Raw genomic sequence first — 22350 nt, 5'->3', positions numbered from 1 at the left:
TGGGCATGACATTCTATCAAACATATACTTAAGTCATCATCATTATCATCATCCATCCAAGTCTTTGTCTCCCTTCTCAAATTAATGCAGTAAGGCTTTCCCATCAATGCGGACAGCCATCAGCCGGTGGTGGAAATTCCACATTCCTTCTAGATTTGAAGCTTTCGTGACTGCAATGATTCATATTCTCAGGTTTTTTCGGTAAAGTCACGTAGGTAAAAACATTAAAATTAATGAAAGTAAAATAAAACAAAACAAAAATAAAATTCCGAAACGTCGTGAATTTTATTTTTGTTTTGTTTTATTTTACTTTCATTAATTTTAATGTTTTTACCTACGTGACTTTACCGAAAAAACCTGAGAATATTCCACATTCCTATTGTGGCATCCAGTCTCTAATAGACCAACCATTGTTGACATCCAAAAATGTGGAACTCATTTATTTCACCCAGCACGGATGGTGGGTTGAGCCGACTCCCGGCCACAATTTGAACAAATAAACCTTCCAATTAAAAGTCCAACTCTATAACTACAGCAGCACACACACACAAAAAATAATAGTGCTGTATAGTAAAAGCATGCGTATATAATTTAAGTTCAGTTCAGTTTATTTTGGTGTCAACTCAAGAGACCAGGATAGTCTGATTCGCACGAGTGACCTGGGGCATTAGTCTGCCAGTTGTGGAAGAAAATTGCTATGTACCGTCACAATTGAGTAATTTGTGGTGTAATTTTAGAATTTAGCAAATATAGACCCCGATGGCAGCACACAATTCCCTACTCTCGTGAATGATGTCACAGTATCTTTAACGTCCTCCTATGAGTGAAGCAGAAGGCGTGTTGTATTTCCTCCCTCCGCCTGGTATGTAGGAGGGCATGGGTTCGATCCCGACCCTGACGATACCTGGTGTATATTTGGAGCCAGCGTGTTCTCTCTCTCTCCCCGTGGTAATTGCGTGGATTTTTATTCGGGTCCTGTTTTTCCCCCATTTACATTTAGGAATATGCATTAATATTATTTGGCTGCTGCTGTAAATTCCCACACGTGATGATATAAGCCACATTAATGAGCTGTCATGTGTGGCCAGGTTACCTCTGAACAAAAAGACAATAGCTACGTGGGTTTTACCTGGTAAAACAAGTAGTTTTAAGTTTAGTTTACACCCAAAGTAATATTCAGGACAGCCACTGGATTCGAGCCAGGATCCTCTGCAACAAGTGGGGAATGCTCTACCGCTGGGCCACGTGATTGTTCATTCCCCCAGAGATTCGATCAATCGTCACGCTTCAGGCTCACGATTCAATTCAATAATTTAATAGTTCGTACTGTTTCCAATTGCTTCTGCCTGGTTTTGACAGTTTTGTTCACTCCAATAGCTTACCGTAACGCGAGCGTACAATTAGCATATCGACTTGAACAAATTGTAAATAATGTATCACGCATGCACAATTCAACGCATGCACCATAGGCATAACATTGTTTGCGAATTCATGAATCACTGCACCACAGCATGCCTTACAGTAATAACAACCATAGCACGCAACATTTCCTGCGATGGCCTTGAACTAGCAGTAGAATTTCAATCTTCTCAAAGAACGGAAACTGTTGAATTCCTGCAAAAGACTGCTCATTTCATCCACCACAGCAGGATATGAACTCATAACCTTCCAGCTCTCTAACCACAATGCCAGACAAATATAAAGAACCCCCATATATAGCACAGGCTGTTGGGGCAACTGCTGTTGGCGAGCACCTTTTAAGGCCGGCACGACACACGAGGAGGTCGGGTGGCCAACACCACGCACGGTCGCCTTTGTCTCCCCCCGTGCTGACGTTTACACAACGCACCAGGTACTCTTTGAAGGCTGCCGAGTCGACCAAATATTCAGCACTGTGATTTGGTCATTAACGCGAATCGAAGTCAAGCCGCCGGGTACATAGTGCAATGCACTATCCACGACTGCAGAACTCAGGCATACATTTGCCTCGCCGCAGAGAGCACAACGCGGCAGGAGCAGGAATCAAACTGTCGACCCCGCGAACGATCGGCTTGGCGGCAACAAGCGTTGGGCGGCGAGATGTTAATGACCTTGCCTGGTATACAGGAGGTCGTGGGTTCGATCCCGACCCTGACGCTGCTGTATATTTGGAGTTTGCATGTCTCTCTCCCCGTGATTGTGTGGCTTTTTCTCTGGGGGCATCCCGGTTTTTCCCTCCACATTTAGAAAAATGCGTTTAAGAGTATTTGGCTGCTATAAATTTCCACGTGACAAGCCACTTCATTTGGCTATCATTTGTTATGGCCAGGTCGTTTCTGGAAAAAGAGCTACATGGCTGAGTGGGCCTTAACCGGTAAAATGAGAAAAATTATTTAGTTTATAGTTTTAGAGCGAGTGCGCTGACCGCCAGGCTACCCTGGCCGGCGGCACGCCAACAGAATAAGGCACGCACGTGTTAACGAGAGGCTGAGATCACCGCTACGTGCCAGCGGGTGACGACTCGGGTAAATGGGGGTGCAGGCACCGGGCCCCCTCCATCTGGTAAAGATTAAAAACGCCGCGGCGTGACTGAAGCCCGTTTCCTGTTTTGCCTCTATTAAAGCCAGCTCACTTCCGCGACCCCGTGAGCAGAACAAGGCGTTTGCATCTGCGTTACCTGCCGCCTCCCTGGACAAAAACACCGGGGAGTGTGCAGATCGGATTTACAAGCCCCGTGCCTGTGCGCGTGTTGGGACTGCAGTGGGGAGCGGTGGCGCAGCGGTTAGCGTGATGCGCTATGAACCCGGCAACAGGAGTTCGATTCCCACTCATGGCCAACACCAGTGACAATTATCTGAACCGGTCTCCCCTAGGTCGACTCAGCCTCATGTGTACCTGGTGTGGTATATAAACATTGGCACTAGGGAGACAAAGACGGCCGGGTGCTGTGCTAGTCACCCACCCACTTGTGTGCCATGCTGGCCTTCATAGGTGCTCGCGAACAGCACTTCTCCCTACACTCTGTTAAGTCCATACAATTCAAAGCTTTATCACACGTATGCCCTCCGTATTTGTTGTTGCATTGCATTAAAAGGTTATCATCCCAAGCAAAATGCCCCACAACTTATACGGCACAAGCCTGGCGACGAAACCTTGCAGACCAGAAACTGGGGCTCGGACTGATGTGATGGGGGCGGTGGGGACGGTGGTGGGGGGGGGCAGAAACTGTAGGGGGAGGAGGGCAGCAGGGACATTCCCGACAACAAGTCGCAGCGGGGATGGGCAGGCACGCCCGTTTTCATCTGGAGTGTCCTTCAGTGGCTCCTTTTGTTCCCTCCAGCAAGCCTCCCGATGAAAACAAACACAGCGGCCACCGTGTATTTATAACCGGGGCGGCTTTTTTGCGACATTGCCAAGCGCACCCCTGTTTAAACCGGCTTCTTCCCCGCTCCTCCTCCTCACGCTTGCGATCAAAGGTCGACACGCGATTCATTCGACGGGAGACGTGGCCCGAGAGAGAGGAGCGGTGGCGTTTTCGTGGTAGCCTCGCGCTCATGGGAAGGGTGCGGACACCAATTATGGCACCAGATTAATATCACCGGCATCCGACTTGTCACGTCATCGAGCTCGATCGCTTCGCGAGCGGTCTCTAACGTCGAAAGGCCGTCCTTAGCTCTGCTGCACGGCTGTTAGCCGGGCAGCACCGTAGTCACGTGCGGTAAGGGGGAGGGGGGGGGTTAGGTAGGGGTGGCGGCACGCAAACCGACACGGTGTCAAATTGGCGGAACAATTCCGCCGTACCCGCACACACACACAGATGTCTGTTGAGTCAAGTCCAAGGCGATCTGGCAAGCGGAGGTCTATGTGCAAGTGCAAGTGCTGTGTGGCGGAGATTTAGGGTGGTTTTTATCCATGTCCCAGGCTTGCTACCTCGACTGAGCTGTGAGTTTAAACCAACCACGACTCAGAAGTTGGATCAATAATTATCAACAGATGACGGCCCTGCATTTTTAGTTCCGGTGGCAACATAGTGACATGAATAGGTATTGCGTGGCTATATTATGGAACGTGCAAGCATCCAGCATGCAGTCTTCCGTATCTCCCAGACATAATATACAAATAAGGGTGTGAAGTGGTCAGGTGACAGCAAAACTTTGGGTGCCTCACTCACAATTGGATGGTGGTGAGTTACAATCCTGCTCAGGGGTCAACTCAGATCACCACACCTCTTGAGTCTGATACAATTTAGTAAATTCCAAGTAATCCACTCAAGTGAGCCTGGGACACACACACACACCTTGCTAATGGCATGAGATCCCTGTGAGCCAACATGCCACAGCTCTTCACTCTCCCGCCCCCTCCTCTTCCTCCCATACCCAACCACTTGTGTTTATTAAAAGGGCCAAATCTGTGAAATTCCAACAACAGGCTCTGTAATTATGGACACTTTTCGGGCAGTGTATTTACTGTTGCTATTGTGAATTGCTTCGAAAAAAAAACCGATTAAATAAAATAATAATTTGCTCTTACACGCACGAGTCAATGAATGTACCGTGCGCATAAAAATAATTGATTACAATCGATGGATCATTACAGATTTAGCATGGGGTATTTCTAAACGTGCCGTAATTCGAGTGGGAGTCTCGCACGCTTTTAATTAAAATCACGTTGACGTAAACTTCAGTCTGCGTCTCGGCTCCCATTCGAAAAATGGGGCAGGCAAAAACGGTGACTGTGAGAATCTGTGCCGAGAGTCGCGTGACCTTGTCTGGCTGCTTGAGACTGAAGTCACGCCTCTCTGCCTGTGGTCTTGTGCCCCGGGGTCAAATGGCAGTCAGGACCTCTTGACCTTTCCCAGAAACCTTTGCTGGGGCGAGACTGTCGGCCTAAGCCCATCCCGTAGAAGAGCTGAGAGCCGACTTTTTTTTTCACGATCGGAGGCTTGAAAATTAGCGCAATGAGACCGAGTGCCAATCGGTAAATCACATGTGGCTCACCGCCACGATTGTCTGGAGTTTTAAAAAACACTTTAAAAAAAACACTTTTTAAAACTCTCCTTATCAACATTATCAGTCCTCCATAAATAACGATGTTTTCAGCCAACGTTCCCAAAGCTACGGCACGAATGTACAAATAAGCAGTCTCAGTTTTTTTAATATACCAATATGTGGGGTATTTCCCCCCCCCCCCTGCCATTTTCTTCATTATTTCAATGTGTTTTTTGTTGTGTGCGTGTGTGTGCCCTCACTTAATTGGAAAGACCTAACCAGGGAGAGAGGGTTGCGGCTTGTTTACCCTGGGCAGTTCCCCGTTTGTTTTCCCTTTTTTATTATTGAAAAAATATTTTTTTTTACGCGGCGTTTCGGATGCCACACTGATCGTGTTGACCCAAAAAAGTGACGTTTTGTTTCACCGAGAAACCTTCACGCACCGCCGTGGGGCGGCGGTTGCTTTCAGCCGCATGCAACCGTTTTACAGGCAAAAGGATCGAGTTTGTTCCCGTTGGAATTTATTTTTCGCCGAGGTCAACCGGGGACATCGCTTGGGCCCCGCAAAATTTGGTTCCAGTGTTGGCGATGCAGTAACCCCGCACGGGCCACGCGAAGATGAACGCGGCACAATGAAACTTCACTGAACTGAATTGCCATTTTGCCGACTCTTTCTGTTAACCGTGCCCCATATTGGGGCTAGGGACCGTCCGATTTTCTGTGTATCCATTCTTCCTATTATATGCGTTTTTGGACAGAAAATAGGGGTAAACCGAAAGTCATGACAAATTCATCCTAGTACGGTTGGATCCAACCATAACGGACCCAGAAGTGGTCTTTCAGAGGTATGTAATTCATCCAAATTATCCGTGCTCAAGCATGTATGAGAGCATCCCAGAAACAGCAGCAAATTCATGCTGTAATCTGCATTTATCCACTCTTCCTTGCATGGATCGAGTTATAGCGCAAGCCAGGAGGTTCACTGCGCATGTACCGGACAATTTTCAGCCCTTCGTCAATCCACCGCTGGATGAAGGCCTCCTCAATCCACAGCAGTCATATCGGTTGTTTGACCATACCTCCCCCCAATGGTCGTTCAGGACAGGGGTTGGTGAAGAGGGAGGAGGGGGACCATCCAGAATCGGTGTAGAAACCCACTCCACCACTCATGTTAGCCGTGGCTGAGAACGGATTCTCAGGTTGCTGGGTTTCACAGCGGCCGTGGCGTAAACCAGTGCAGTGCGCGAACACAAAGGTTATAATTTCCAATGAAATTAAAATCATTCTAAAACCTCATCCAGAAACATTACACCATCGACTCGGCCGTCAATGTTTCGTATGAAAGCCTCACCAACGTACATTGATAAGGAGGCTCGCCGCTTTGGGATACGCTTGGCCAATTCCTCGGCCGGGTATTTTTGCAAGCGGGTAGTAACCAAAGCATCCACCCCTCACAAACCACACGTGCATAAACGAGATGTTGACCAGGTAAATCATTTTAAGCCGAGTTGACCTAGGGGATTAGCAAGTAGGGTTCACATACCCAGTGCCATTGCTGGTATGCATCACTGTCAGCAATCGAACCTGGAGATTCATGCCAAATACCCACATCCGCTTGTGTGCATGTGCGTACATTTCACTTGTACGCATGACACGCACACACAATGACACAAATATTCCCTGCTCCGTGTAGCCTGAACAGACTGTTATGGCAAGTGCTGTTAGCGAGCACCTATTAAAGCTGCTACGGCACACGAGGGAGGTGGGTGGCCAGCACCATGCCCGGCCGTCTTTGTTGCCCGAGTACTGATGTTTACACACCGCACCAGGTGCTCAGCTATGGCTGGAGTCGATCTTGGGGGAAGCCCAACATCAGTTAAAATATTCACCACTGTGGAATGGAACGCTGGTCGCCCGTAGGTAGCAGTGCACGAACTACTGCACTATCGTTCCCTACGCGCACACATTCTATCACGCACACACACACAGATCACATGCACCCAGTCCAGTGTAACATTAGCTGCAGGCCTCACTAAACTACCACCGGCCTCTTCCCCCCCCCTCTTTCCCGCAGGCCTGTCGTCAATTCCCTGACCTCCCGCTCTGACCCCTTAACCACCTCAAAGTCTTTCCTTCCTCTAGCAACTACTGCTCCCTTCCCACAGACCTACCCCCCCTCCAGCAACCAGCCCCCCCCCCAGCCATCCCACACAGTCCGCCACACCCCAGTGCCTCTGCTGCTGCACCCCCCCCACCACCCACCCAGTCATCATCACCACCACATAGACCCCCCCCCCTTAATGTGTCCCATAGTAACGCTGGCCTCCATGCCGGCCGGCCGGCACACGTGGAAAACATTTGGAGACGAAATTCCGTTTTTCGGCATCAGCATGACGGTGTTTCCTCCGAATGTGTGCGCGTTTCGTCCCTTATTTATTAATTTTATTGTGTGGGTTGTGGGTTTTTTTGTGTCTCTTATTTTCTCTTTCCTCTGCAGATTGAAACCATGGCCTGGTGTCGGTCTGCGAAACTTCCGTTGGGCACATCTGGTCGACAGTAACACGTGTGCGCGAGTGTGTGTGGGTGCACGTATGAGCGCGCGCATCCATGTGTAGCGGCAGCGTGGTGGCTTACACTCACCGCGTTACAATCCCAAACCCGAGTTCGATTGGCGGCCAAGACGAACGCGAGTGGCGAGTGCCATCCGAACCTGTTCTGGACCTTCCACACCAGATTCGGATGGCACCTTGTGCGGTCTCTGTAATCATCGGCACAAAGACGACAACAGCGGCTGGCCGTGGTGATGGCCACACCACTCCCTCGTGCACAGCTCCAGCCGAAATCGGTGCTCACCAACAGCTCTTTCACCACCAGTCTACAGAGGCTATACGGGGATCTTTGCCTTCTCGTGGGTGTCATTGGGGGAGGGGGGAGCTGTAGCGTAGTGGTTAGCGCGCTGCGCTATGAACCCGGCGACCCGGGTTCGATTGCCGCTCTTGGCCAACACCGGTGACGATTATTTGAACTGGTCCTGGGTCTCCCCTAGGTCGACTCAGCCTCAAATGAGTACCTAGTGTGGTGTGCAAACATCGCCACTCGGGAGACACAGGCGGTCGGGCGCGGCGATGGGTCACCCACCACCTCTCGTGTGCCATGCCGGGCTTCGTAGGTGCTTGCGAACAGCACTCGCCCCAAAGGTTAAGGCTATACGGGGTGCCTTTGTCTTTGCACTTATGCAGCCTCGAAGCCAGACGAGCTGACATCCGTGAGAACCACGTTAGCGCTTGCGGCTCAGGCTTAGAAACGACTATGTCCTATTTTCCACACCTGACAGCTCGGCACGCACGCACTCTCTCTCACTCTCTCTCTCCCTCTCGCTCTCTCAGACTAAAAGGGGAATTTCATTTCAGAAAGAGCTCCGTGCCTCCGTGAGTTAAAACTAAAAATCGAAACGGCACAGTCCTGCAGCGCAGTTACAGCGTGATGCATGCACCGTCAAGTGATGCTGTGATTAATCACAGCCTCCTGCGCATCCATTAGGAGTGCTTAGCCCTGCGGAATATTTTATGGAGGGGTTGGGCGCAATCGGGCGAGTTCTGCGGCCAATAAATCAATCAAGTCCTTTACTTAACAATGAGAGAGTCCATCCAGACAACAGGCCCCCTTCACAAGGGAGAAGTGGGTTGTAAATTAGTACTGATTTATACGTGCGCGTGGTGCATATTCATCTTGCAATGTTTCTCTATTTACTCAGGAGCAAAGCCTCAAGGCCCTTCTTGTTTTAGGAGAGCCCTACTTACAATGGTTGGCATATTCCTGACTGAATTTCAGCAGAGTATGCTTGGAATATTCTGAACTTAATGTCAGCAGAGTAACAATTCAGCTCCCCCCCCCCCCTTCATCGCCCCTCCCCCCAACAATTCAATGAAATACTCTTTGGTTCTTTCGGTCAAGTCACTAAGGTATAAAATAAAATAAATCACAACGTTTCGGGCGCAACACAAGCGCCCGTCATCAGGTCATCAATGAAATGTCACGATCCAGGGCTGCAATTCGATGAAATAAAGTGTCTCGATTTTAACATCCCATTTATATTGTTTCTAGTCTTAGTTTTCCCCCGTCACGTTTGCATTATATTGTTCACTCCGTTAACCCAAATGTAACATCACCATTTGCAAACACTGAACATTGTTACTGACACGCGTGATACCATTCTCGAGAATCGATATCGATAAATGGACCCATGTTAAAAAAAAAGAGGGTCCTTGCCTGAAACGTCTGGGAGTTCATCAGCATTAACTTGAGGAAGCATGACTACTGATGAGACAAAGTATGTCGAAACCTGTCCAGAGTTAGATTCTACCGAATCAATGCTGCTGAAAGTTTGCACTTCCAGAAGGCCGTTGGGCCGATGGGTTGTATCAGAAATACTTCCAGTTTTCTTTACGTGCAGAGACGGATATACAAAGGGGATGTATTGTCCGCCAATGTATCTTGTTAATCGATGGATCGATGCGTAGCTGCACCCCTACCGAAAGTGTTCACATGGGAGGGAAGTGGAGCACTTGGAGAATATGCACTCACACGAGAAGATTATCGGTTAGGTCGGAAACCATCTTGCTGTACTGCCCCCCCCTCCCCCTCCCATAGGCACCTCCCTGCACTAGAGTTCGGTGTCTCATCAAAGTATCATACAATCCACCGACCCTGCTTCCAAGGTGCTGGATTAAAGAAGAGTGTCTCTACATCTGATCGGGCTACAGTCACCAGTAGTAAAATAATAAAAATAAAACATAATAAAATACAATTCTCACGACGTTTCGGCCACAACGCAAGCAGCCGTCCTCTAGCGTTGTGGCCGAAACGTCGTGAGAATTGTATTTTATTATGTTTTTTTATTATTATTTTATTATTTCCCTTCTATGTGACTTTACCGAAAGAACCAAGAAGATGAATCCCTGCAGTCACGAAAGCTTTAAATCGAAAAAGTCACTCGACTTGCTTTGTCAAACACTTGGCTCAAGCAATGACCTCCTTATGTTGGCCTGGTCTCGTGGAAACAGGCTGGCTCAGTGACCATGCCAAGGCACAATATCTTGGCTCCAAGTCTTGACTTAAATATGAACCCTAAAAATCTTAACCATGATTTAGTTTTCCTGAGCACATGCGCGTTTGTTGTGGCAGAGCAGAGGCGCGCAGTTGTTTGCGCACACCGAACCCAGAAACCTGAGTTCCATTCCTGGCCACGGCCAACATCGGCGGCGAGTTTATGTCCGAAATCTTCCCGAGATTATGCGCCTCCGCAAAACGTGCACTCACGGTGTGGTGAAGTATGATCAAACAACTCCCTTTGACTGAGATGGCATTGACTAGCTTTCATCCAGCAGCGGACTGACAAACAACTGCAATGAATAATTGTTACAGTTCAAGGTGTAGCCCTGCAATTGCTTGCTGGCACAAGTGCCTCCAGTCACGAAAGCTTTAAATCAGACATCCTTGGTTGAGGTGGGTGTACCCACACTTTACCCTACCACGAACGAACTGCCGATCAACTGTGGATGACCCATTTATACTGCTCAGTGGACAGAGGCATGGGGGCGGGTATTGAATAAACTGGCACCGTTGTTTCGACCGCCGCGCCCCAAGATGAAATCGAACCGGCGACCACTGATTTCACAAGTCCAGTGTGGTACGCATTACGCCGCGGCACATGCCATAATGATTAGAACCATTGTTACGTAAGAGTTCTTGGGGGAACGCACGGCTAAAACACAGCGGCCGTGAATGGTGTTACAATACTTATTATACGATAACAAATGTCATTTGCTCGCATGTGGCCCACTCATGCCGTGCGATCACAAAGCTCGGGGCATGATCAAGCGTCCTCGACCGCCAGCTTGTTTCCCCCCCCCCCCACACTTTTATATTTAAAAGAGTGCCGCATTAGGTGAATTCAAAAAAAGCAATTTTCTTATTAAAAGCCATTAGCGCTGGGTGAAAAATGTATTTCCCGCGAGGCACGACTTGACATCACGAAGCCGCCTCTCAGTAACCAAATTTATAACGGTCGGAGGCCTTGAGGTTCAGGGGGCTCATGGAGACGCGGGCAAACAAATATATAAACATCACGACTGGGGGGACGGCCGGAGTGTCCTCCTGCAGGAGAGGCTGAAAAAGAAGGCAAAGGCATATGGCAATGGAAAGCAGATGGTTGTGGTGGGGTGCAGCGTGAGCGGAGGCTGCATTTGGGTGGCTGGGAGAAAAAGGGGGGTAGGGGAAGCGGTGGGGGGGGGATTTAGCCAGGGAACAAAGGCCCAGCCGTGACCATTTCGAGATCTCCTAAAGCGAATCTCCTCCAACACGCACGCCACCGCCACTCTCCATGGGCCACTGTGACCTTAATTAGGGCACAGAGCCAAGGCCATTTTTTTTTAAAAGAAACTGCCAATACGGAATGAACATTGTTGAGGAAATGTTTTGGCGTAAGAGAACTCCCCTCTCGAGCTGAAAAAGGCAGGTTTGGGATATGGTCGTTCGAAAATGTCTTACCTGTATCTGTACATAGGGAGAAACTAAAGCAACTTATTGAACAGAACTCCTCCTCATCCACTCCTTATTTACAGAACATCCCCAGCCCTTTATTCACAAAACCCCAATAACCTCTTTCTGCCTTAGAATCCCCAAAGCCCATTATATACAGAAAGCTCAAGCCTCTTTATATGCAGATCTCATGCCCCATGTATGCAGGAGCGAGCTTTTGTTCGCAGCAGCAGCAGCCACCATCATCACCATCAGTCCCTTCCATCGGCTCATTAGTGACGATGGGGCCGAATGAATACCCGCCATGGATTTCTTTCTTTAGCCACTATCGCTGCTTCACTCGGCCTCAATCCTATCTCTTCTAGACCCCTTTCCCACAGCGCCTATCCACCCGTATTCTGTCTTCCATAACTTCTAAAATATATCTCCTGCCACGTAGTGTAGTAGAAGGTGCCACGGTGGCGAGATGTTAACTACCTCGCCTGGCATACCGGTTCGATCCCGACCCTGAAGCCTGTATATTTGGAGTTTGCATGTCTCTCTCCTTGTGGTAGCGTGGATATTTCTACGGGTCCTCTGGTTTTCCCCTCCACGTTTAGAATTAATATGCATTCAGAGCGGTTTGCCTGCTGTACATTTCCACGTGAAAAATCGACTTCGTTGAGTTATCATTTGTGGACAGGTCGCTTCTGTAAAAAAAGAGCTATATAGCTCAGTGGGCCTTACTTGGTAAAATAAAAATAGTAGTTGCTTTTGTTTTTTGTTAAAGCTAAGTCAACCTAGTGGCGGTTCACACCGGATTGACACGGGGGGGGTGGGGGAGTCTGTGCTCGGCTGGAAATCGAATCTGGATGGCTGGGATGGTAGCTCGATGTGCTAACGCGCCACACCCCCTGACATGCGCATGAAACCCCTATATGATATCACAAGGATAAAGACAAAGATCCCCCGTATAGCCTTAACAGACTGTAGGGGCAAGTGCTGTTAGCGAGCACCTATGAAGGCCGGCACGGCACACGAGGGGGTGGGTGGCCAGCACCACGCCTGACCGCCTTTGTCTCCCTAGTGACGATGTTTCACTACACACCGCACCAGGTACACATTTGAGGCTGAGTCGACCTAGGGGAGGCCCGGGACCGGTTCAGATAATCGTCACTGGTGTTGGCCGTGAGCGGGAATCGAACTCGGGTCGCCGGGTTCGTAGCGCAGTGCGCTAACCGCTACACTACCGCTCCCCACATCTGATATCACACACACACGCACACACTCCCACACCCCACGTTTTGCTGAGCAATCTAGTTTACTGTGATTTATTGGAGACCGAAATAGGCAAGACATTTGAAACTCCTGCATTTTCACACTGCCACTCCAGGTTAATTTATGTCTAAACGACTGGGGTATTAAGGTGTATGTCATAAACCGTAGTGGAGTGAAAAGTCTCTAATGCACCTCTGTATGGGAGATGCTATTGACAAATCCCAGCATATACGCCCGTCCGTGAAAAAATACATATATTCTTACCCACGTGGTTATCCATGACACACGCAGACAATAGGATGCATTTGTTGCTACTCCATTTATCTGCAAATAGATACAAATATGAAGACATCTGCACACAATAGAGGGTTTTTTTCTTTGCACAGTAAGGTCATGAGGAATTTCACGAACATTAGCCATGATTAATCCACTACTGCACATGTGGTTAGAATAAAATCAATGCACATCAGAACGATAAGCATGGTGTTTCTCTGCCTATTGAAGTTAGAAATGTATTTATGATTTTTTTTAAATCTTAAATGCTTTGTTGTTATATTCACCGAGTGTCAGCAATTAAAACTGAACCACATGCAGCCACAGAGCCCTTTATAGTCTGGAGACTCAGACGTGAACAATGAATCATAAGCTTCCCAGTCGTATTATTCTGGCTTGAAATGAGCCTCAAACATTAACGCTAAACCTTAAACATCCTGACAGTGTTTTCGTGACTGCAGGGATTCATCTTCTTGGTTCTTTCGGTAAAGTCACGTAGAAGCGACTTTACCCAAAGATTCTAGATTTGAAGCTTTCGTGACTGCAAGGAATCATCTTCTTAGGTTTTTTCGGTAAAGTCACGTAGAAAGTAAAATAAAATAAAAACAAAAATCACGACGTTTCGGAGGCAACACAAGTCTCCGTCATCAGGTGGGACCGTCACAGCCAGATTAGCTGTATCAAGTGAGGCAATGATTCAAGATGTAATCCCTTAAAAGCGAGTTGAGGGGGGAGGGAGAGGGAGGGGGGAGCTCATCAGACTATGGTAGCCAATGAAAGGAACGTATCGGGAGGGAGGGGGGGCGAGGCCAAAAGGGTGGGCGATGGACGTGGAAGCGCTTGTGCGCAAGCGGCCAATTACTGCACACGCCAACACAATGGAGCGATTGTGCGCAAGCGGCCAGCCACTGCACCCGCCAACACAATGGGCAGAGAGGAGGAGGGGAGGTCTAATACACATGATAGACAAAAGAACGAAAATGATGATGGGTACAAACTTAGGGGGAGCTCATCAGACTATGGTAGCCAATGAATGGAACGTATCGGGAGGGAGGGGGGGGCGGGGGGGGGGCGAGGCCAAAAGGGTGGGCGACGGACGTGGAAGCGCTTGTGCGCAAGCGGCCAATTACTGCACATGCCAACACAATGGAGAGAGAGGGGGAGGGGGGGTCTGATACACATGATAGACAAAAGAACGAAAATGCCCATGTTTATACCAATGCTGGCTGAACAATGAAGAGAGTACTGTTAAAATAACTGAACAAACATAAGATCCAAGTCCGATTCAGTACAGTGCATAAAATCCGTGATCTGATTCCATCTGTGAAGGATGTCGTTCCTGACTTACAGTATCCTGGAGTCTACAAATTGAGTTGCATTTGTGGTGATTGCTACATTGGAGAAACGAAACGTCATGTTTCTGATCGTGTCCGCGAGCACAAGTCAGATCTGAAACACGGCAGAACTGATTCTTCTGCCGTGGCCGATCATTGCTACAACTCGGTGGGCTCTCATGAAATTGTCTTTTCCGAGACCAAGGTTCTCTGCAAACCTCCCGGCTACCATCAAAGGTTTGTACACGAAGCCATACAAATATACAAACACAGACATAATTTCAACCGTGATGATGGGTACAAACTTAGTAATCATTGGAAAGATGTTATCAACCACGCAAAAAAGACTTAATCACAAATTTTTTGGACCATCTTATCTGACAGGCACTATTTTACTGTACTTTACCGAGTGTTAACATCCCCAGTTATTTTAACAGTACTCTCTTCATTGTTCAGCCAGCATTGGTATAAACATGGGCATTTTCGTTCTTTTGTCTATCATGTGTATCAGACCCCCCCTCCCCCTCTCTCTCCATTGTGTTGGCGTGTGCAGTAATTGGCCGCTTGCGCACAAGCGCTTCCACGTCCGTCGCCCACCCTTTTGACCTCGCCCCCCCCCCGCCCCCCCTCCCTCCCGATACGTTCCATTCATTGGCTACCATAGTCTGATGAGCTCCCCCTAAGTTTGTACCCATCATCATTTTCGTTCTTTTGTCTATCATGTGTATTAGACCTCCCCTCCTCCTCTCTGCCCATTGTGTTGGCGGGTGCAGTGGCTGGCCGCTTGCGCACAATCGCTCCATTGTGTTGGCGTGTGCAGTAATTGGCCGCTTGCGCACAAGCGCTTCCACGTCCATCGCCCACCCTTTTGGCCTCGCCCCCCCTCCCTCCCGATACGTTCCTTTCATTGGCTACCATAGTCTGATGAGCTCCCCCCTCCCTCTCCCTCCCCCCTCAACTCGCTTTTAAGGGATTACATCTTGAATCATTGCCTCACTTGATACAGCTAATCTGGCTGTGACGGTCCCACCTGATGACGGAGACTTGTGTTGCCTCCGAAACGTCGTGATTTTTGTTTTTATTTTATTTTACTTTCTACGTGACTTTACCGAAAAAACCTAAGAAGATGTTTACCCAAAGAACCAAGAAGATGAATCCTGACAGTGCTTTTCTCTAAATCACTGAGCCTGCAGTATTACCAATGAATCTCTTAACATCTTAAAGCGGCTTTGGTCTGGCTCGCCGACCCTCAGGCAATAATGTGAGTCAGGGGGGATGATACTAACAGCCTTGTCAGAGCACCGAGCCAAAACGGCTAAGATCCCAGATTCAAATCCCAAGGTTCCACTCATTCTAAATTAAACCGTATAGTTTCAAGCGTAGAATAATTGATAGCCTTATCTCCGTCATCAACAACTGCACAAGATTCCATCCAACATCGGAACAATAACAGTGAAATGCATGTTTGTTTAAACTTCTTTCGCACAGTACGTAGCCAACCGTGCTCATTGGAGGTGCGGGGGAAGGACAAGTGAAATTCCTCCTATACGATTAGAAGTGGCAGATGCTACAATCGTCATTGATCCCTGAAAATTACTGTTGTATATCTATTATTTTATCCATGAAATACAGTGCACATAAACACAAATAGTGAGATTCATTTTACACCCCCTTTCAGGTCCACTCCTCATATATACATGTTAGATACATCTAACATGTATATATGAGATACATCTAACATGCATAGAATATCACGTCCCGGGGACTCTTTATTTGTTGATAAGGGTGGAGAATGTTGAATTTGTGGCTACTTTCCAAGTCACTCTGTTATCCATGCAGAAGCTCCAGATAATAGGAGGAATTTAGTCTTTCTGGGAGACCAATTATGGGCAACTCGTATGTGAATGCGTTTATAATAGGATGAATAATTCATAGGGGCTCCGATAGAGAGTTTCACTATCTTTTCAGAGGTGTTTTCACCTGGCTCAGCTCAGCTCTGAGGTTTTCATGATGCTGAGCTCTGAGCCTTAACCAGATGACAATCACATGACATTCCATCAAGAATAAAGCATTGGATGGGATTGCCGTGTGTTGGGCAGTTAAAAGGGATGCATACAACTAAACTATAAACTATTTCATTTTTCATAAGTGACCTGGCCACCAATGATAGCTCAAAGAAGTGGCTTATCATGTGCAAATTTAAAGCATCCAACTACTCTAAACGCATGTTGATTCTAAATGTGGAGGGAAACACTAGAGGACCCGGAGAAAAATCCACGCAACTTCGGGGAAAACATGCAAACTCCAAATATACAGCAGGTGTCAGGGTCGCGATCAAACCCACAACCTCCTGTAAACCAGGCAAGGTAGTTAACATCTCGCCACCGTGGAGCCCTTAATACTGCGGGTGTCTGCTTCATGGTGGACGTTAAAGATTCCGTGACGACATTCGAAAGAGTAGGCCATCGTGTGCCAGCATCGTGGTCTAAATTTGCCAAGATAAAAAAAATCCATCTGAAAATTACTCAGTTGGGAAATGCATCGTACTTGTTACCCTCTATAGCAAAAACTTGACAGGACCCTCATTAAAAAATTTGTCACGAGGGCTTTTCTGGGAAAACAAGTGTAGTAATAAAAATGATAATCCTGGTATTCACTTGCAAAGATGTCACCCCTCCCAGCCTTCCTCTTTTGAATGAAAAGGTAAAATTTTCAACTTATATGGGTATATAATGTTGAAGATTTCACTCATGCCAGTAAGGGACACTTTAAAACTGTATCCAGAAAGGACCCCTCGTGCTATGCAACCTGGCTTTGCTTGTGCATTGAAATTGCATAACTTTGAAATAATTTTGGCCCCACCGCAAAATGGGACCAAAGATTGCTGCTCAACTTAAAAGCTGTTGGAAAACAATGGCTCCCAAAAGGCCCACAGGCTGATGATGCTCCACGAGTTGGAAGCGAAACAACCAGCACCGTGCCGCCCAACAACACGCGGCACGACTAAAAAAACGCATCGGAAAAGAGCTGGAACGGGGCACAGCAGTGAAAAAAAATTAACCCACGCAGCAACCGCTCTTAGTTATGTCGATCGGCATGCTTGCCGGACGTTTCGCTCGCATGAGGCCAAGCGAAACGTCGCACATCTCACGGAACGACACGCGGTGCCAACACTAAACACACCGCTACGTCAAATGGGCTCGTGCTCTCTCGTAAAGCTTGCAATGCATCAACCTTCGCTCCTTCTCACCCCCACCTCTATGAAAAGACAGACGGCAGGGGAATAGTATTGCCCCGGTCTCAGGGGTTGTGTTCTGCCAAATCACACAGCAGGTGAGGGGTGTAAGGTAGCTGCAAATATGCGACCCCTTTGACGCCACCCTGCCAACTCTCTCCCATCTCCGCGGCGTACTCCCTACCCCTCCTGCCAGGATCTCCCCCCCCCCACGCTGTCCATCACAAATGCAGTCCTCCTGCTGAAACACCTGTCACACCCAGGGCACAGGGGAGGAGGGAGCAGGGATGTAATTGGAGGTGGCGGGGGTCAAAGAACAGTTGCACACGTTTAAGCTCGGTCGGTTGGGAGTGCGGTGCTATTAATGCCAAGGTCGTAGGTTCAATTCCCGCGAGAGTCACGTATATTTTCAGCCCGCGAAGTGGAGACCAACCAACACCTTTGTCTAAATCAGGGTTGGGGAACTTTTTTCCTTACTCAGGGCTGGCTGAATATAACAGGCCCGCATGTTTACGCACGGAGCGGTGGATAAATGCCATTTGAGGGCCGTTTCCAAGTGTTACGTCTCACGTGGCTGGCCTCCGTGCGAACTGCGGTTGAGGTCCGTATCTGGTATCAGGTCGGCACAGGCCCAACCCTCATGTGAATCTAACGACACGGATATAGGGTTGGTTGATCACATAGAAATGACCACTCCGAATCACCGATTTTAGCTGGTGGGGAAATGATGATGTCGTGTGTGACACCAGCTACTGGCAATGAAGCAGTGATCCCTCTAGAGATGGGAGGGTGGGGCAGTACAGCAAGTAGGTTTCTGGCAGGCTGTATTTGTAAAGGTGCCAGAGTTTGTGGGATTTTCTGCAGGTACACTCCATTCCTTGCACAGGCCAGCAAACAAACCCATGGAGAACATTCCCAACTTACAGATAGCATCACCTGTAATTCCACCTGCCCAAATGTTAACGTCATCAACAGCAGCAGCCACTGTGGCGGAAGGGATTCAGGAAAGCCTTCAATTCTTTAAAAAGAGGAAGAGAGCCAATGGAGATGACTCAGTGGCTCAGAGATCAAAGACACCGAGGGCTGACACTGCTGAAATTAAACCAGGTTCTCAAGTGGAGTGGAGCGGACGGTTTTAACTCAGTCATCACTAGATTGCACAAAGGTAACATCGCATAAAAAAATAATACTGGTAGGAACCTCCTGGTTACACCAGCCCACAGGGGATTATTGTGTCCGTCCGTCCTGCATCAAAAAATGGGAGGGGTGGGGCTGGGTGGAGAGGGGAGGGTGGGGAGGGGCTTGAGTGGGGAGGGTGGGGCTGGGTGGGGAGGGGCTGGGTGAGGAGGGTGGGGTTGGGTGGGAGGGGTGGGGCTGGGTGGGGATGGGGCTGGTCACCCCGTGGTGCCCTTATAAAACTCAACGTTTAACCTACTCACGCCGGCTTGTGCCCGCCCTCACAGTCGGCCATATTTGCGGAATACACCACGCCGCCGTTGACCCTGGCCATTGACCGAGCAACCCAACGTTCCTACCAGCTCCCTCCGCAGGAATGTGTTTTGACCCTGTCAAGATTTGGGAACTAAAACAATCGGTTGTTTTTACACATGACAAATACATTTTGTAGGGTATTAAAAAAGTTTTACTCTAGTTGGGATATAGAAAAAGTGGATTTAAAAATAGTTGTGTAATTCCATCATCCAAAACCTCTGACACATGGTGGTAATAACATTGATCACGGCAGAGTTACGAGTGAAAATGTCTTCACCTCGTGACATGATGCTGAAAGCACAATTGTAACATAAATGGAATAAAAATCATCTTACGTAATTCATTTCATTTAAAGGTTAATTTTAAAATTACTGCAGCGCAGTAAAAAAAAGGAAAAAACCCATCATGGGATAAGAATGTGCTTAAGAGTCTCCAAGTACTTTCTATCACATCTGTAAACTTAGTCAGTGATAAAAGCATGCTACTTTGACCACTTCTGTGAATTTTCCAAATTACATGAAAAAGGGCAGCGTTTTTTTTTTATAAAGAAATAAAGTTATTTTTACGTGACTGCAATTGACCACATTTACATCCGCCTCAATGAGAACAGTATTAACCTTTGCTGAACTGGTAGAGTGTAACTTCCTACGTGATTTTCTAACAATTAAATTCACCTATTAAGCTTGATTCTGAACTCACAGAATATACATTATTTTCTATTTATGCAAATCATACCTCTGATCAAAACCTCTTCGAATGCACCACAATCTCTTCAGATCTCCGAAGCTAAGCAGAGGTTTGTGCCTGCATAGTGCCTGGATGGGGTGACCACCATCCCACTATCAGATTTTCATCGGACTATGTGATGGGCAGCAAAGGGGAGTGTAGTAAAATCCACTGTTGTATTGTACTCCACGCTCCGGCGTCTATGCTCCCCGTCTGCACCAACCCACACAGGTCAGCATCGTGTAGTATTTTCATACAACCCCCTTCGGCTGGCAGGGTGCTGGGCGGCCCTCATCCAACAGCGGACAGACAAAGGGGTGTAAATTATTATTTTTCCTATTTTGTACCTGACGTGTTCACATCACCACTGCAGCCACTCCACCGCCCCACCTGCAGTGTTAAAAAAAAAAACACCTAACGAAAACCTTCAATCCAATCACAACTGATGAAACGCAACACGTCATTGAATTAAGTCTGTGAACTGGTCCACCACCCCGAAGTAAATGAGACTATTTTTTAAGTAAGAAGCTTTAAAAAAAATTCTTTACAAAACATAAATTTAATTACATTTCAACATCTTCCACCCACCACAACTTCCCCTAGATTTCTGGCTGCAAAAAAATGTGCCTTAACTGGCTCAATTACTAGGCCACAGTGGGGAGGGAAAGACGACGAAGACATTGGAATGGGCTGTGCAGTTCATATGGAGACGAGGAGTCATTTGTTGACCATGTCAGGTCAGCCTGGCACTGCAAACTTTGTTTCATGGAAACAAAGTATTCCATGACAAAGCCGCCTCGAGGCTTTCCCGTTGTCAAGCCCGTTAATTATTCCTCTAACCAAGACGTTGTTACAAGGTTACGCTAAAAAAAGCCAAATTCGAAGCACAAAGGATCAGCCATATAAATACAGTGTGCTAAAAGACACTGCCAACTTAAACATGTCAGAATTTAAGCCCACAAAAAGGCCATTTTCAGCCTAACTAGCCCATTTATGGGTAAGTGCTATTGGTGAGGGCCTACGAAGACTGGAATCATACACCAGAGGGTTTTGTGGCGAAGACCACACACTTCCCAGCTGGCTTTGTCTCTCGAGTGCCGATGCTAGTAATATGCAATTGGAATGTCTAAAGCCCCTCAACACAGTACAGCCATATCTCAAGACCCGCTGGACAAGAGATGGGGGGGGGGGCAGAGGTGTACGGTAGCTTTCGGCCAAGCTGACCTAGAAGAGATGCACCTAATTTCACGCTGTCAAGTGCAACACAGATATACATTGAGACTCCTCTTATATGTATACTTATTACATGGTCCGATGCAACCAAATTGATCCATGCAGAATTCTGTCCTATTATCCACAGAATAGCACGTTATTATCTAAATATTTGTATGAAATAAGAGTGACCCAGAAATGGGAGAAATGTTATCTTATTATAAGAACTGTTTTCACAGTTAAGTCACCAGTAATTGATCCCCTTTGTTAATCCACTGCCGGTTAAGGCCTCCACATGTCATATGAGTGATTAGACCACACTTCACCATGCTGGCCAATGCGGGTTGGCGAATTCAGGGAGAATATACGCATAAGTACAACAATAGATTTTGCCGAACTGCCCTTTGCAAATACATGACAATTTCCAATTACGCTGTGTTTAGTTAATTGAGGCCACCGCAAACACATGCTAACACCTCTTGGGCATCATCAGCAAGGCGCAGCTGTGGTCCTGACCAAACAAAGAGGTCTCTGTGGCGGCATAACCGCCACACAGCGGCATACGCGCTGGAACTGCGAACGCGGCAACGGTCGACTTGCCACGACAAGCAAGTGCGGTAAACAGTCGCTTGTGCATCTGGCCAAACGATGAAAAATGAGCTCGAGGTCTCGGTGACAGATGTTGGTGAGAGGCCACACGCCCTAAGATGGAAGTCGCTGGGATTTAATGATTCGACAGAGATGAAAGCACAATGACACTAACACACGCGCATCGTGCAGGCGACACACACACACACTGCATATTTTATGATGGGACGTGTAAACCGCGCAGGTTAATATTTTACATGTTTAATGAGGTGCACGCTTCTTCTTTCATATCGCAGGGAGTTGATGAGCTATGTTTATATGTTTATCCCAAGATTGGCGAGCGAGTCAACGGATGGCTTCATGAGTGGCCTGGTGAATATCTGAAATTCTGCCAGCGAATGATGGAAGCTGGCAGTGTGGTTTTACTTTGAGATCCATGGTTTAACGAGTGCAGGATTTAGCCACATCTGCCACAGGTCCGATGCAGTTTAATATAAACCATCGTTTTGGGGGAGATGAACAATGTGTGACACACATGCACTACACTCAGTTATATTGATATGTGATGAGGACAAAGGGCTTACACATCAAGTATGAGTGTAATTGTGCAATGCATGTACTATGTGATCACCATCCTGCACATAGACAAATTGAGTACACATATTAATGCACTTTGAGAGATATTCCAGAAAAATTACAATACAGATAATTCAGTTCTCAGACTACT

General features: G+C 47.6%; 1 protein-coding gene across 1 annotated transcript in view; it reads right to left on the bottom strand.

Moving 5' to 3' along the window:
• The window catches only part of LOC144729159 (transmembrane protein 198-like), a 41789-nt gene that overhangs the window by 15794 nt on the left and 3645 nt on the right, over nucleotides 1-22350 (bottom strand). The gene's annotated exons all lie outside the window — the stretch shown is intronic.

The sequence above is a fragment of the Lampetra planeri genome, chromosome 31, assembly GCF_965212315.1.
Source record: "Lampetra planeri chromosome 31, kcLamPlan1.2.h2, whole genome shotgun sequence".
Lineage (NCBI taxonomy): Eukaryota > Metazoa > Chordata > Hyperoartia > Petromyzontiformes > Petromyzontidae > Lampetra > Lampetra planeri.
The sequence above is the reverse complement of the archived record's forward strand: the minus strand, read 5'-3'. Positions and strand labels throughout refer to the sequence as shown.